We start from the raw sequence: 14316 nt of genomic DNA, 5'->3' as shown, positions 1-14316 counted from the left end.
GTTTCCTCCAGGTGCTCCGGTTTCCTCCCACAGTCCAAAGCTGTGTGGGTTAGGTAGATTGACTATGCTATTATTGCCCCTTAGTGTCAGGGGACTAGCTAGGGTAAATGCATGGGGTTATAGGGATTGGGCCTGGGTGGGATTGTGGTCAGTGCAGACTCGATGATTCTATGAATCCTACGACGAATAGTAAACTTCCCATTTGACAAGAAGTTGGCCAATGAGCTTCAGAGTAAAACTTCCTCCACTGTGCAACATCGGTGACAAATGTTCCCCATTTCCATTTCTTTTCTCATCCTGGGGGAAATTGGGGACTTGCAGCAACTGAAGGGAAAGGAAGTGAATCCGGTCTGTGTATTCCAAACGTTTTTAGTCCAGTGATTTAGACATATATCTGTCTGGCAGCCTGCATGGAGATTTTCAGCTCTGTGTCCTGGACAGGAAACAGTGATGATGTGGAGATGCCGGCATTGGACTGGGGTAAACACAGTAAGAAGTCTCACAACACCAGGTTGAAGTCCAACAGGTTTATTTGGTAGCAAACGCCACTAGCTTTCAGAGCGTGCTGCTCCTTCATCAGGTGGAGTGGGAGATCTGCTCACAAACAGGGCATATAAAGACACAAACTCAATTTACAGAATAATGATTGGAATGTGAGTCTTTACAGCTAATCAAGTCTTAAAGGTACAGACAAAGTGAGTGGAGAGAGCATTAAGCACAGGTTAAAGAGATGTGTATTGTCTCCAGACAGGACAGCTAGTGAGATTTTGCAAGTCCAGGCAAGTTGTGGGGATTACAGATAGTGTGACATGAACCCAAGATCCCAGTTGAGGCCATCCTCATGTGTGCGGAACCTGGCTATCAGTCTCTGCTCAGCGACTCTGTGCTGTCATGTGTCATGAAGGCCGCCTTGGAGAATGCTTACCCGAAGATCAGAGGCCGAATGCCCGTGGCCGCTGAAGTGGTCCCCAACAGGAAGAGAACAGTCTTGCCTGGTGATTGTCGAGCGGTGTTCCTTCATCCGTTGTCGTAGTGTCTGCATGGTTTCCCCAAGGTACCATGCCTTGGGATATCCTTTCCTGCAGCGTATCAGGTAGACAACGTTGGCCGAGTTGCAAGAGTATGTACTGTGTACCTGGTGGATGGTGTTCTCACGTGAGATGATGGCATCCATGTCGATGATCCGTCATGTCTTGCAGAGGTTGCTGTGGCAGGGTTGTGTGGTGTCGTGGTCACTGTTCTCCTGAAGGCTGGGTAGTTTGCTGTGGACAATGGTCTGTTTGAGGTTGTGCGGTTGTTTGAAGGCAAGAAGTGGGGGTGTGGGATGACCTTGGCGAGATGTTCGTCTTCATCAATGACATGTTGAAGGCTCCGGAGAAGATGTCGTAGCTTCTCCGCTCCGGGGAAGTACTGGACGACGAAGGGTACTCTGTCCACGGTGTCCCGTGTTTAGGAAGCAGTGAACATGGATCTGTCAATCAGCCTGAATCCGCACCTTCAGGAGAATTGGGAGGGATATCAGACGGTGAGGAATCACAAACCAAAAAGTCACATCAAGATCTGGCAGAGTCACTCAATTCACTGGGACCTGAGTGTTATCGGCCTTTGAATCTAGAAGGAGAAATATTTCTCTGTTCTGTCTGCTTCAGTGGGCTTTAAACATCAGTATGACTGATACACACACACACTCAACTGAGAGTTTTCCAATGCATTGACTGTGGAAAGAGCTTCCGCAGCCTGAAAAAACATTTAACACAAAGTGTGCCTGGTGTTTTAAGCATAACCACCTCGGGTCAGAACACTACCAATTCTAATAGTCTTTACAATATTAGATGCAGTATTCTTTAGAATATTTAGCGGCAAAAATTTCTGAATCTAAAACTTGCTCTCTCTCTTTCAGCATGGCCATATCAGATATTCACTGCACTGATAGTATTTGATTTGATCTGATTTGATTAATTATTGTCACATGTATTAGTATATAGTGAAAAGTATTATTTCTTGCGCACTATACAGACAAAGCATACTGTTCGTAGAGAAAGAAAGGAGAGGGTGCAGAATGTAGTGTTACAGTCATAGCTAGGGTGTAGAGAAAGATCAACTTAATGCAAGGTAGGTCCATTCAAATGTCTGACGCAGCAGGGAGGAAGCTGTTCTTGAGTCAGTTGGTATGTGACCTCAGACTTTTATATCTTTTTCCCCAACGGAAAAAGGTGGAAAAGAGAGAATGTCTGGGGTGCGTAGGGTCCTTAATTATCCTGGCTGCTTTGCTGGGGCAGCGTGTGATAGTGCAGTCCAGTTAACGAGAGTCTGAATCATTTTAGCCAACCCAAAGAAATCAAATTGAATTCGAAAGAGATGTTTCCTTCACTTCAGCTTGTTGAAAACTAAAGCAAAAATAATCTACTTAAACACAGAACCACATTCAGGCCAGAGTTTTCCAGACCTTCCTACCAGCGGGATCTTCCGGTCTCGCCAGAGTCACGGATATTTAAATGTCTCGCTGCATCTGCCCCCACGTGGCAGGGCCAGGGAATTCCACCCTCACAATCTACTCACCCTATAGTTAACTTGTTGACTCTTTTTTCCCTTTCTTAAATCTCTCAGGTAATCTAATCTCCCAATCGTTTACTGGAAGCCAAATACTTTCCATAAAAATCTCCTGTCATAAGGACCATAAAAGGCACCATTATCCCAAGATAAAATGTAGGCCGGAATATTACCACCATCCACACTGGCAGGATTTTCCCATCCCGCCACAGTGAACAGAGATTTGGCTGGCTGCCAAATTCTCCGACCTCGCTGCAGTGGGAGCCTGACATGAACGGCAGGTAAGATCGCGCCCAAAGGTTTATTTTCCCCCCAAAAGTGCATGGGCCATCACAGATTCCCATCCTCCACAACTATGACATTGCACCACCACCACTAACCCCCCTCTTCCCCAGCCCCACATTTCATAGAATTCCTACAGAGGCTATTCAGCCCATCAAACCTGCACCAACAGCAATCCCATCCTGGCCTTATCCCCGTAACCCCACAACCCTGCTAATCACCCTCACACTACGGGTCAATTGAGCATGGCAAATCAACCTAACCTGCACATCTTTGGAGTGTGGGAGGAAACCGGAACACCCCGAGGAAACCCACCCAGACACAGGGAGAATGTGCAAACTCCACACAGTCACCCAAGGTGGGAATTGAACCCGGGTCCCTGGCACTGAGGCAGCAATGCTAAACACTGTACCATCATGCCGTCCATTATATTTGGCGGCCTCAATCCCTTTGGCACTCCACAGCTTGCCAGCCCAATGATACTGAGACAAATAACCCCAATCCATGGTAACCTCTTTCCAGTGACTATGGGCGATCACCAATATTGAAGGCCAGTGAGTGATGTGGAATGGACTCCTGCACAGTGCAATGGAGGAGAGCATCCTGTAATCATTTCAGAATTCACTAGAAGCTGCAAGGGAGTGGAAACATTCTGGCAAAGTGAACACACATTTCAATGTTCTTTGAAGCTTTATAAAGGCCAGACCGACATGCGCTGTCATATATGCAGCCACTTAGCTTTAAGTGCATGCGTCCCTTCAAATTTGAGTTCTTGGCCAATCTTTTCCACAGCCCCCAATTTTGCATATGTCACTGTACGAGGCCAGAGCTGGCTCGAATCTCTCTGAATTATTATTCAAATGAGCTGCTCCTCGGGCTGACAACATTCCCTCGGATAACGATGTGCAGCCAAGGCAAGGAAATTTAAACTGAGCCTGTGGAGCAAAATCAGCCTCATTGTGTCTCTATCCAGGTGTCCACAGCAGTCACTATCACACAGGCAGCCAAAAGCAGCTCAAAACGATCATCTCACCCACCTGCGTTCGGTTTGTTAAATGATTTTCTCTGCGCCAGCTCGATATAATTGATAATGTTGGATGTGTGCAGTCTTGCTGAGCTCAGTGGGACTCGGTTTGTTCAACATGAGGCATGTAAATCTACATTAACACATTAGCAGCAATGACCCTTTAATCGCTGAGCAAAACTGCTGAAGGATAAATTTTCAGTGGAGCGTTTAAATTCCAACTTTTCACCCAATCCCTAATTAAAAGCATTAGTCACACATCCCGTGTCCTATTATTAAAATGGAGGCATTGCTGATCGAACAGCTCTAATTCTACTTGACAAATGAGACAGTGGAATATTATGCAGCTCACTCATAACACAAGGCATGGTAGGTCTAAACTTTACATGAAGGTTATTCATCCTTTAACACAAAGCCCTCATTAAATAGGTTTCTTTCAATCAGTTTTAAAGGCAATAATAGCCATGTTTCATTAAGAATGACCATGAACAATAACCTTTCTGACCCTATATTGCATTAACGCCGACAGACACCCCAGCAGTTCTTCAAAAAGAGTGACATTATTAATGTGAAAAATATATTGAATATAATGTCTTTAATTTCAATGATCTAAGCAATCTGCTGACCTGCACATGCAGCTTGTCCAGTTGAAGAAATCAAATATCAGATTGCTTCCCTGGACCACAACGCCAGAGGAAGATGGGGGAGGAACAACGCATGCGGCAGTCAAATGACAGTCTATGGAGATAGCAGAGCTCCCTCCTGCTCATCCTTCTTTTCAAATCAAATGCCTATCTTGGAAAACTCCTCCAGCCCCACAACCCTCCCAGACCTCCAGCTCAGCACTTGTCCAATTCTGGCCTCCTGAATGTCCCTGATTTTCATGGAGTTTTATGTGGATAACTGTGAGGTTATCCATTTTTGTAGAAAAAATAGAAAGGCAAATTATTACCTAAGTGGAAAGCAGATTCAAAATGCGTCCAGGCAGAGGGATCTGGGTGTCCATGATCATAGGGGTGCCACAGAGGCACAGTGGTTAGCACTGCTGTCTCACAGCACCAGGGATGTGGGTTCGATTCCCAACTTGGGTCACTGTCTGTGTGGAGTTTACACATTCTCCCCGTGTCTGCATGAGTTCCCTCCGGTTTCCTCCCACAGTCCAAAGATGTGCAGGTTAAGTGCATTGGCCATGCTAAATTCTCCCTCAGTGTACCCGAACAGGCACCGGAGTGCGGCGACTAGGGAATTTTCACAGTAACTTCATTTCAGTGTGAATGTAAGTCGACTTGTGACTAATAAATAAACTTTATTTATTTATTTCATGAATCGCAGAAAGTTGGTATGCAGATAGAGCATGTAATGAAAAAGACAAATGGAATTGTGGCATTTATTGCAAAGGGACTGACTAGAGTATAAAAGTAAAGGGGTGTTGTTGTAATTGCAGAGGGTGTTGATGCGACCCACATCTGGAGTATTGTGTCCAGTTTTGGTCTCCTTATTTGAGGAAGGATGTGGTGGCATTGGAGGCAGTTCAGAGGAGGTTCACCAGATTGATTCTGGGGATGAAAGGATTGACAAATGAGGAGAGATTAAACAGTTTGGGCTTATATTCGCTGGAGTTTAGAAGGATGAAAGGGGATCTGTTTGAAGTATGTAAATTTTTTAAAGGGCTTGATAAAGTAAATGTACACCAAATGTTTCCTCTTCTGGGGCAATCTAGAACAAGAGGTCACAGGTATAGGTTGAGAGATTTAACACTGAGATGAGGAGGAACTACTTATCGCAGAGGAACTTTGTGGAACTCGCTGTCCCATAATGCAGAGGAGTCTGAATCATCGAATGGTTTAAAGGAAGAGATAGATATATTTCTAATCAAAAAGTGATATGGGGAACAGGTGGGGAGGTGGATTTGAGACCAGGGAGAGATCAGCCATGATCTGATTGAATGACGGAGCAGGTTCGAAGGGCTGATGGTGCCTACTTCTGCTCCGAATTCCTATGTTGCTACATTCATTGTTTCACCACTGGCAGATGCACTTTTACCTGCCTGGGTGCTAAAGCTCTGGAATTTCCTTCCTAACTGGCTCAACCTCTCTCTTTTCACCTTTAAGAGGCTCCATAAAAAGGACCTCTTTATCAAGCTTAATCATCTCTCCTAAGATCTCCCTAAGTGGCTCAGTGACAAACCTTTGTCGGATTCTGCTCCTGCTGGGTGCCTCGGGCGGTTTTACGACCTTAAAGACACTACATCAAAACATGCATTTGCTGTTATTGATGTTGCTTCCCCCCCGGATCCACAACAACAGTTACTGGTACAGTGGAAAGTAACATTCACATTTTTGCTTGACGCATAGGCTGCTGAAGAATCCGAAGCAGACGGCAGCCAATTTATGCAAGGGTGCCTAAAACAGGCACCATCCCTCATTTATATATGTAAACACCTGTTTTAGTTGGCTCTCTGAACGCCTGCAAAGCCGCCCACATCAATATGGTGGCACCTATATGACATAGCTGATGTTCAGGCAGGAAATACAAAGATTCACGATTGATCTTTTTCTCTCCCGTTTACTGCCAGAAAAGCAGGATGATTAATTTTTACCATTTCAGTCTTTCTCTGCAGCAGGACATTGGAGCAAGCCTTTTACTCCTTTTGGTTCCAGGCTACCATGCCTAGACCATCAATAACTTGTATTTATGCAGGTCCTTTAGCATTTTAAAAACATCCCGAGACTCTTCACAGAGGACAACTAATTAACAAAAATGACAAAGGCAATCACAAACACAGTTGCAACATTGGTTTTAAAGGGATATGTGGACGGCACAGTAGTTAGCACTGCTGCCTTACAGTGCCAGGGACCTGGGTTTGATTCCTGACTTGGGTCATTGTCTGTGTGGAATCTGTATGTTCTCCCCATGTCTGCGTGGGTTTCCTTTGGGTACTCCGGTTTCCTCCCACAGTCCGAAAGACGTGCTGGGTAGGTGCATTGGCCATGCTAAATTCATCTCAAGATGGCACTGGAGCGAGGTGACTTCTTGCAAGCTGTGCCCAGCATACCTTCTAATTCTATCTTTTACTCTCGTTCTATGCTTCTAACATTCTGCACTCTCTCATTTCCTTCTCTATGAACAGTATGTTTTGTCTGTATAACGTGCAAGAAACAATACTTTTTAACTGTATGTTAATACATGTGACAATAATAAATCAAATCAAATCAAATTTTCCTTCAGTGTACCCGAACAGGCGCCAGAATCTGGCAACTGGGGGATTTTCACAGTAACTTCATTGCAGTGGTAATGTAAGCCTACTTCTGACACTAATAAAATAAACTAAAAAATATTTGAAAGACGGCGAGGAGCAAGTATTGTACATTTTATATCTCAGGTGTATGCAGAGATGACACTGGTTTCTATGTGCGTAACTGTTTTCGTTACAGTGCATTAAAATGTCTGCTCCAAGCTGCAGCTCTAACTTCCAACTCATTCTGCAGCTTTGTTGGCTCTTCTCTGAGACCATACCCAAGTCAACAAATCAAGCATAGTGAGCATCAGTAGTAAACAGATTCACCTAATTAAATGCAGAACAATTGAGCACAACAATAAGGACAAGGGGTTTATGGCAAGAAATTCATTGAGATGGTCTGTGACATTTGAAAGCTCTGCCACCAATGATGGAATAGAGGAAGTGGGTGCAAGAGTTTCAATGCATTAAGCAGATTGACACCAGCGTATGATAGGTTGAATAAAGTTGATTAGTATTGACTTGTGTATAGAAGATTGGGGGATAATCTGATTGTGGTGTCAGATCACAAGGGTAGATACAGAGAAACTATTTCCTGTTGTGACAGAATCCATAGCCTCAAAATTAAAGATGGACCATTCAGGAGGAAAAGCTGGAAGCACTCTTTCACATAAAGAGTATGGAAAATCTTGCCCGTTGGTTCTATGAATAGCGGCCAACTAGTGTTTTCAAACCTGAGTTTTTTGATAGGTAAAAGTATCAAGGAATATGAAGCAAAGACAAGCAAATGGAGTTGATATGCAGACCAACGAAGACCCAGTTGAATGCTTGAAGATCTTAGAACCATACAATCCCTGCAGTGAAGAAGGAGGCCATTTGGCCCATCAAGTTTGCACCGACTCTCTGAAAGAGCACCTTGACCAGATCTATATTCCTACTCCCCTCCCTATCGCTGTGACACTGTGCATTTACCATGGCAATCCATATAATCTACACATCTTTGAACACTAATAGCCAATCTAGTTTGGCCAATCCACCTAACCTGCACATCTTTGGACTGTGGGAGGAAACCGGAGCACCCGGAGGAAACCCATACAGAGACGGGGAGAATGTGCAGACTCCACACATAATGACCTCCTCCTTTTCATATGTTCACCGAAGGACCTTAGCTCATATGAAGTCCTAAAGAAGGGTCTAAAGCAACATGGGGCAAAGCCATAGGGGGATTTATTTTTATTACTCTTGCATGGGCTGCAAACATCACTGCCAAGGCCAGCATTTGTTGCACATCACTACATTCCCTTGAAATAAGTGGCTTGCTGGAACATTTCAGAGAACAATTAAGAGTCATCCACATTGCTATGGGTCTGGAGTAGGCCAGACTAGATAAGGATGGCAGATTTCCTTCCCTGAAGGACATCAGTGAACCAGGAATTCTTTTACAGCAATCAACCATAACGTCTAGTGAAATTTGAATTCAGTGATTAGTCTAGAAATGAAAGCCAGGAAACTCAGAACCAGAGAGATAGAAAGACAAGAGACAGAGACAGTGAGGAAAAAAAGCAGAAAGAGAAATAGAAAGAAAGAAAAATGAGGACGATAGAAAAATACTATTAGACCACAATTCTGAAAGAGGACATTCAACTAGTCCTTAACTGTCGGCATTTCTTCTCCACATGAGCCTTTTACCTAAAGCTACATTGAAATAAGTGCATTCCCTGAATGCCAGTTAGATGTTGAAGACTTGCACAGTTGGAATAATTTGCCTTAAAGGTTCTTTCTTTATGAGCATTCTGCCTCCAACTTCACGCTCGGTTTGATTTTGGACTTGGTAATAGGTTTTCTGATTGCCACCGTGCAATTCTTATGGGGATACCTAATCTAATACAGTAGAATCCATTTGTTGTGATCATGTAGATGCAGTGTTTGATTTTTAAAAGCTCATTACACTTAGCTGCACTTACCACCAAAAGTGGTTGGAAAAGCAAAGTGGTGCCGATCACTTTCTAAGGATGTTCATTTTTTTTTAAATCATTCTCAGGATATGGGCATTGCTGGCAAGGCCAACATTTATTGCCCATCTCTAATAGCCTTATATGACTGGGAGATGCACTTTGTCACTTCAGAGGATGGTTAAGGATAAGTTGGTAGTTGGATAGATGTCACATAAGGCCAGGCAGTTCAGATAACAAATTTCCTTCTCTAAAGAGCATTAGTGAACCAAGTTGTGTTTTAATGGCAATCCCACAACTTATTGAGCATTTCAACTGGCACCAGCCTCTTATTTCCCGATTTAAACAGAATTCACATTCTCTGACTGGAATGCAGGGCTTTGAACTCACACTCTCCAAAAATCACAACCTCCACCATCTTTTCTCATTAACCTACTCAATGGTCAATAAAAGGTGAATCAGATGTCTTTAGATTCTGGCATGGATGGGTTGGGCTGAATGGCATGGTTCTGTGCAGTTTATCCAATGCAATGAATCCACAGTAAAACTAACTCGAATGGCTGGATTTTCCATTTGGCTTGGAGACCCCAACATCAGAATCAAATGCAGATTCCCTACCCCATGTTGGGAATAGATGCCCAACACAATATTTGTAGGAACGGCCAATTAGTGGCAGGAGGCCATGCTCGCCATCCAATTAAAGACAATGTTTGTGTTCTCGATGTTGGGGGGCTAATAGGAGGCCCTCCAAGTGGTGAAAGAGCTGCAGTCTACCATTGCAGGTAACAGGAGGGACGGCTCAAGATGGAGGCATCCCCCTCAGTACTTATAAAGTATAAAAAGTAAAAATGATCGCAGCTGCCAGTGGAGGGGGAGCCATAGCTGCAGTTGAGGCCATTTCTTATCATGAGCAGAAAGGGATCTTTAAAAGTAATCCAGTGTGTTGGCCTCCAGCTGCCATCAGGATATCCACCTCTTTTCTCCAACCATGTTTTAGCAACCTCAAGGAGCCCACCTGCCAACTAGGAACTTCCAGCCAGCCCAGGAGTAAGTTCAGGAACCCAGATTCACTCAAAAGGCTGCCTATGACTTGTTACCGGGTAACAGTTTTGGAGCCAGCCCAACCTCCTGGAAGATAACTTGAAGTCTGGAACTTGCTGCGGAACCAGGACACTGGGTGGTGGTGGGAATATTCCAGGCCTACCTACTGCCAATTCCACACCCATGAAAATCCTGCCCTAAGAGTCAGCAAAAGAGTTTAGCTTAGCTTGTAAAGTTAGCCACAGACGTCACCACACATGCATCAGCACAGAACTTGTAGAGACAATAAACTGACTAAGTTAAATGAGAACATAATGTGGGTAACCTGGTGGAACAATGCTCTCTGCATTTATGGAAAATGCATACTTTCCATCACTTTGATTTTCAATGGCTAGGTTTTACTGCAGCTAGGAAATCCACTTGATCCAGTCCTCATTATTAAACGTGTTTAGACCCAGTACCACACAGGTGAATCTGCATTGCATTCCCTCCAAGGTCAAGGTATGTCTGCCGAGACAGGGTGACCAGATCTTGAACATGAAACTTCAGGCGAGGTCCAACCAGAGCAATATAAATCTGCAGACTTAATTCTTCACCTTTGTATTCCAGATGCCCTTGAGATAAAGATCAGCATTGACTAACATGGAAAGGCAGTATAGCATAAATGGCACAATATTGAAAAAGGTAGATGAGCAATAAGACCTTGGCGTCCATGTGCATTAATCCTTAAAGGTGGAAGAGAAAATTGATTGGATTGTTTCAAAATCCAATTGGGTTATTGGATTTGTAGTTACAGGAATAGAATCCATAAGCTAATAGTTAGAACTTTATAAATCATTATTTAGGCTACAGCCGGACTATTGCAGACAATTCCGGACACCAGACATCAGTAAAGATATAAACATGTTACAATGGGGAAAAGAGCAATTTTATTAAAATGATTCCCATGATGAGGGACTTCAGTTACAAGGAGAGGTTGGATAAGTTAGGACTGCTCTCTTTGGAACAGGGAAGGATAAAAAGTGACCACGGATTTTTGAAATGATAGGTAGTTTTGACAGTATTCCGCTGGGGAGTGCATCAATGATTAAAGGTCACAGATTCAAAACCACTGCAAAAAGATCGAGAGGGGAGATGAAGAGAAGTTTTTTCACTCAAGAGAGTTGTCAGAATCTGCAGTGCTCTGGCTGTAGAGGTGGTGGAAGCTGATTCCATAAATAATTTCCAAAGGGAGTTGGAGGCGATGGCTTAGTGGAATTATTGCTGGACTATTAATCCAGAAACTCAGCTAATGTTCTGGGGACCCGGGTTCCAATCCCGCCATGACAGATGGTGGAATTTGAATTCAATTAAAAATATCTGGAATTAAGAATTTACTGATGACCATGAAACCATTATCGATTGTCAGAAAACCCCATCTGGTTCACTAATATCCTTTAGGGAAGGAAACGGGATCTGGGTTCAATTCCCGACTTGGGTCATTGTCTGTGTGGAATTTGCACGTTCTCTCCGTGTCTGTGTGGGTTTCCTCCGGGTGCTCCGGTTTCCTCCCACGTCCAAAGATGTGCGAGTTAGGTTGATTGGCCATACTAAATTTACCCTTAGTGTCAGGAAGATTAGTAGGGTAAATACGTGGTGTTAGAGGGATAGGGCCTGGAGGAGATTCTGCAGGCTCGATGGGCCAAATGGCCTCTTTCTGCACTGTAGGGATTCTATGATTCTATGAAATCTACCATCCTTATCTGGTCAGAGCCAGAGCAATGTGGTTGACTTTCAACTGTCCTCGGGCAACTAGGGATGGCCAATAAATGCTGGCCAGCCAGTGACACCCATGTCCTACAAATGAATAAAAAGAAAGGACAGTGTTTGAGGATAAGAAACTCTCAGGATTGTGAACATACAGTGGGGATGTGTGGCGATAGGCGTGACTGGCATTTCAAATAAACCAAATAGTCTCTGTCTGTGCTGGAAGTTTTGTGATTCTATGAACATGTGTAAGAACCTGCCTGCAAAACAGAAGCAGAGAACACAAAAATAGACTGATGCAATGCTGTAATAATGTAATGTTGTGTTGTAAATGGGATTTCAGTGAGTTTTATGTATTTCAGTGATTCACATCAGATAAAAATTTATTTATGATGACAATATTTCTGTCATCATGAAATTTTGAATAATGTACAAGTCATTTTTTTTTCAACAATAGGGAGATGCCATTTTATTGGAAATACACGCAGTCGATGGGATAAAGATCTTTGACGCTATCTGCTTCTGGGAAACGTTACTGCTGACATTTTCTCTGAAGCCGAATTCAGTGAGATCAACATGAACCACTAGTACATTAAAGGCCATGCATTGTTCCATTGGGAAGCAGGAGGCCTTTAGCAAGTACTTGGAGAAGGCCCAAGCTGTAACCTTAGCAACAAAGGTGAGATCTCTGCAATCAAAAGTGTGAATACAAATGTATCATCTTTAAAAGGAAGGTGTTTTTACAGGGTCTGAAAATCCAACAGGAACTGCAGAGTGAAGATGACATTCTTCAACATTTTCAAAACTGTTGTTCTTATGCAAATTTGGCCTCTAGGCTGTTATTATCTTATTAAAGTAAAAGGCAATACCATCTGAGATACCGTAGGTAACAACCTCACTCTGGTATTTATCCCAGTTGGGCACATTTTGGGAGATATTTAATGGAGACAATAGGGAACGCACCCATCGGCTGGAGAACCAGCAAGAGTATGACATTGTCTCATTTCAGGAAGGTCCACCGCCAATCAGGCACCAACCATTTTGTAAAAACTCAACTACAGGTTGTGGACATCGCTTGCCAGGCCAGCATTAATTGTCCATGCCTATTGACCCCTTGAGAAGGTGTTGGTGAGCTGCCTTCTTGAACTGCTGCAGTCCCTGTGGTGTAGGTACATCCAGAGTGCTGTTAGGGAGCGAGTTCCAGAACTTTGACCCAGCGATAGTGAAGGAACGGCAATATATTTCCAAGTCAGCATGGTGAATGGCTCGGGGAGAAACTGAAAGTGTTCCTATGTACCAACTGCCCTTGTCCTTGTAGATAGTTGTAATTGTGCATTTGAATGGTGCTGCCTAAGGAACCTTGGTGAATTTCTGCAGTGCATCTTGTAGATGGTATACACAGCTGCCACTGTGTGCCAGTGATTGAGGAACTAAATATTTGTGGATGTGGTGCCAATCAAGCGGCCTGCTTTGCCCTAGAGGGTGTCAAACATTTTGAATATTGGAGCTACACTCATCCAGACAAGCGAAGAGTAATTCATCATACTCCTGACTTGTGCCTTTTAGATGGTGAACGGGCTTTGGGGAGTCAGAAGGGGAGTTACTTGCCACAGGATTCCAAGCCTTTGACCTGCTCTTGTAGCCACAATATTTATATGGCAAGCCCAGTTCATTTTCTGGTCAATGGTAATCCCTAGAATATTGACAGTGGGGGATTCAGCATTAGTAATTCCACTGAATGTCACGAGACAATAGCTAGATCCTCTCTTGTTGGAGATGCACATTGCCTGGCACTTGTGTGGTGTGAATGTTACTTGTCACTTGTCAGCCCAAGCCTGGATATTGTCATGGTCTCGTTGCATTTGGACATGGTCTGCTTCAGTATCTGAGGAGTTGCAAATGATCCTGAACATTGTGCAGTCATCAGCGAACATCATCACTTCTGACCTTATGGTGGAAGAAAGTTCAATGATGGAGCAACATAAGATGGTTGGGTCTAGGACACTATCCCAGCAGTGATGTCCTGGAACTGAGATGATTGACATCTAACAACCACGACCATCTTTTTTTGTGCTAGGTATGACCCCAACCAGCAGTGATTTTGCCCTGATTCCCATTGACTCCAGTTTTGCTAGGGTTTCATGATACCATACTTTGTCAAATGCTGCTTTGATGTCAAGGGCAATCACCTCACCTCTGGAGATCAGCTCTTTTGTCCATGTTTGAACAAAGGCCATAACAAAATCAGAAGCTGAGTGGACAATGGCAGGCCTTCCCCAACACCCACGAGTGGGGACAGAAGTCTCCCACCAGCACTGAAAACTGCCAGTCAATCAGAAGCTGCCAGCTCTTCCTTGCACTGCAGCACCACTGGGAATGTGGTGGCTGATGCTAATACTGCACCCACAAGGCCTCAGCTCACCAATGGACCCAGGCACAGGTCAAAAAACATTTCAGCACAGGAACAGGCCCTTCAGCCCACC

Source organism: Mustelus asterias, chromosome 21 (genome assembly GCF_964213995.1).
Source record: "Mustelus asterias chromosome 21, sMusAst1.hap1.1, whole genome shotgun sequence".
In the NCBI taxonomy this organism is placed as follows: domain Eukaryota; kingdom Metazoa; phylum Chordata; class Chondrichthyes; order Carcharhiniformes; family Triakidae; genus Mustelus; species Mustelus asterias.
This window is presented reverse-complemented; position numbering follows the sequence as displayed.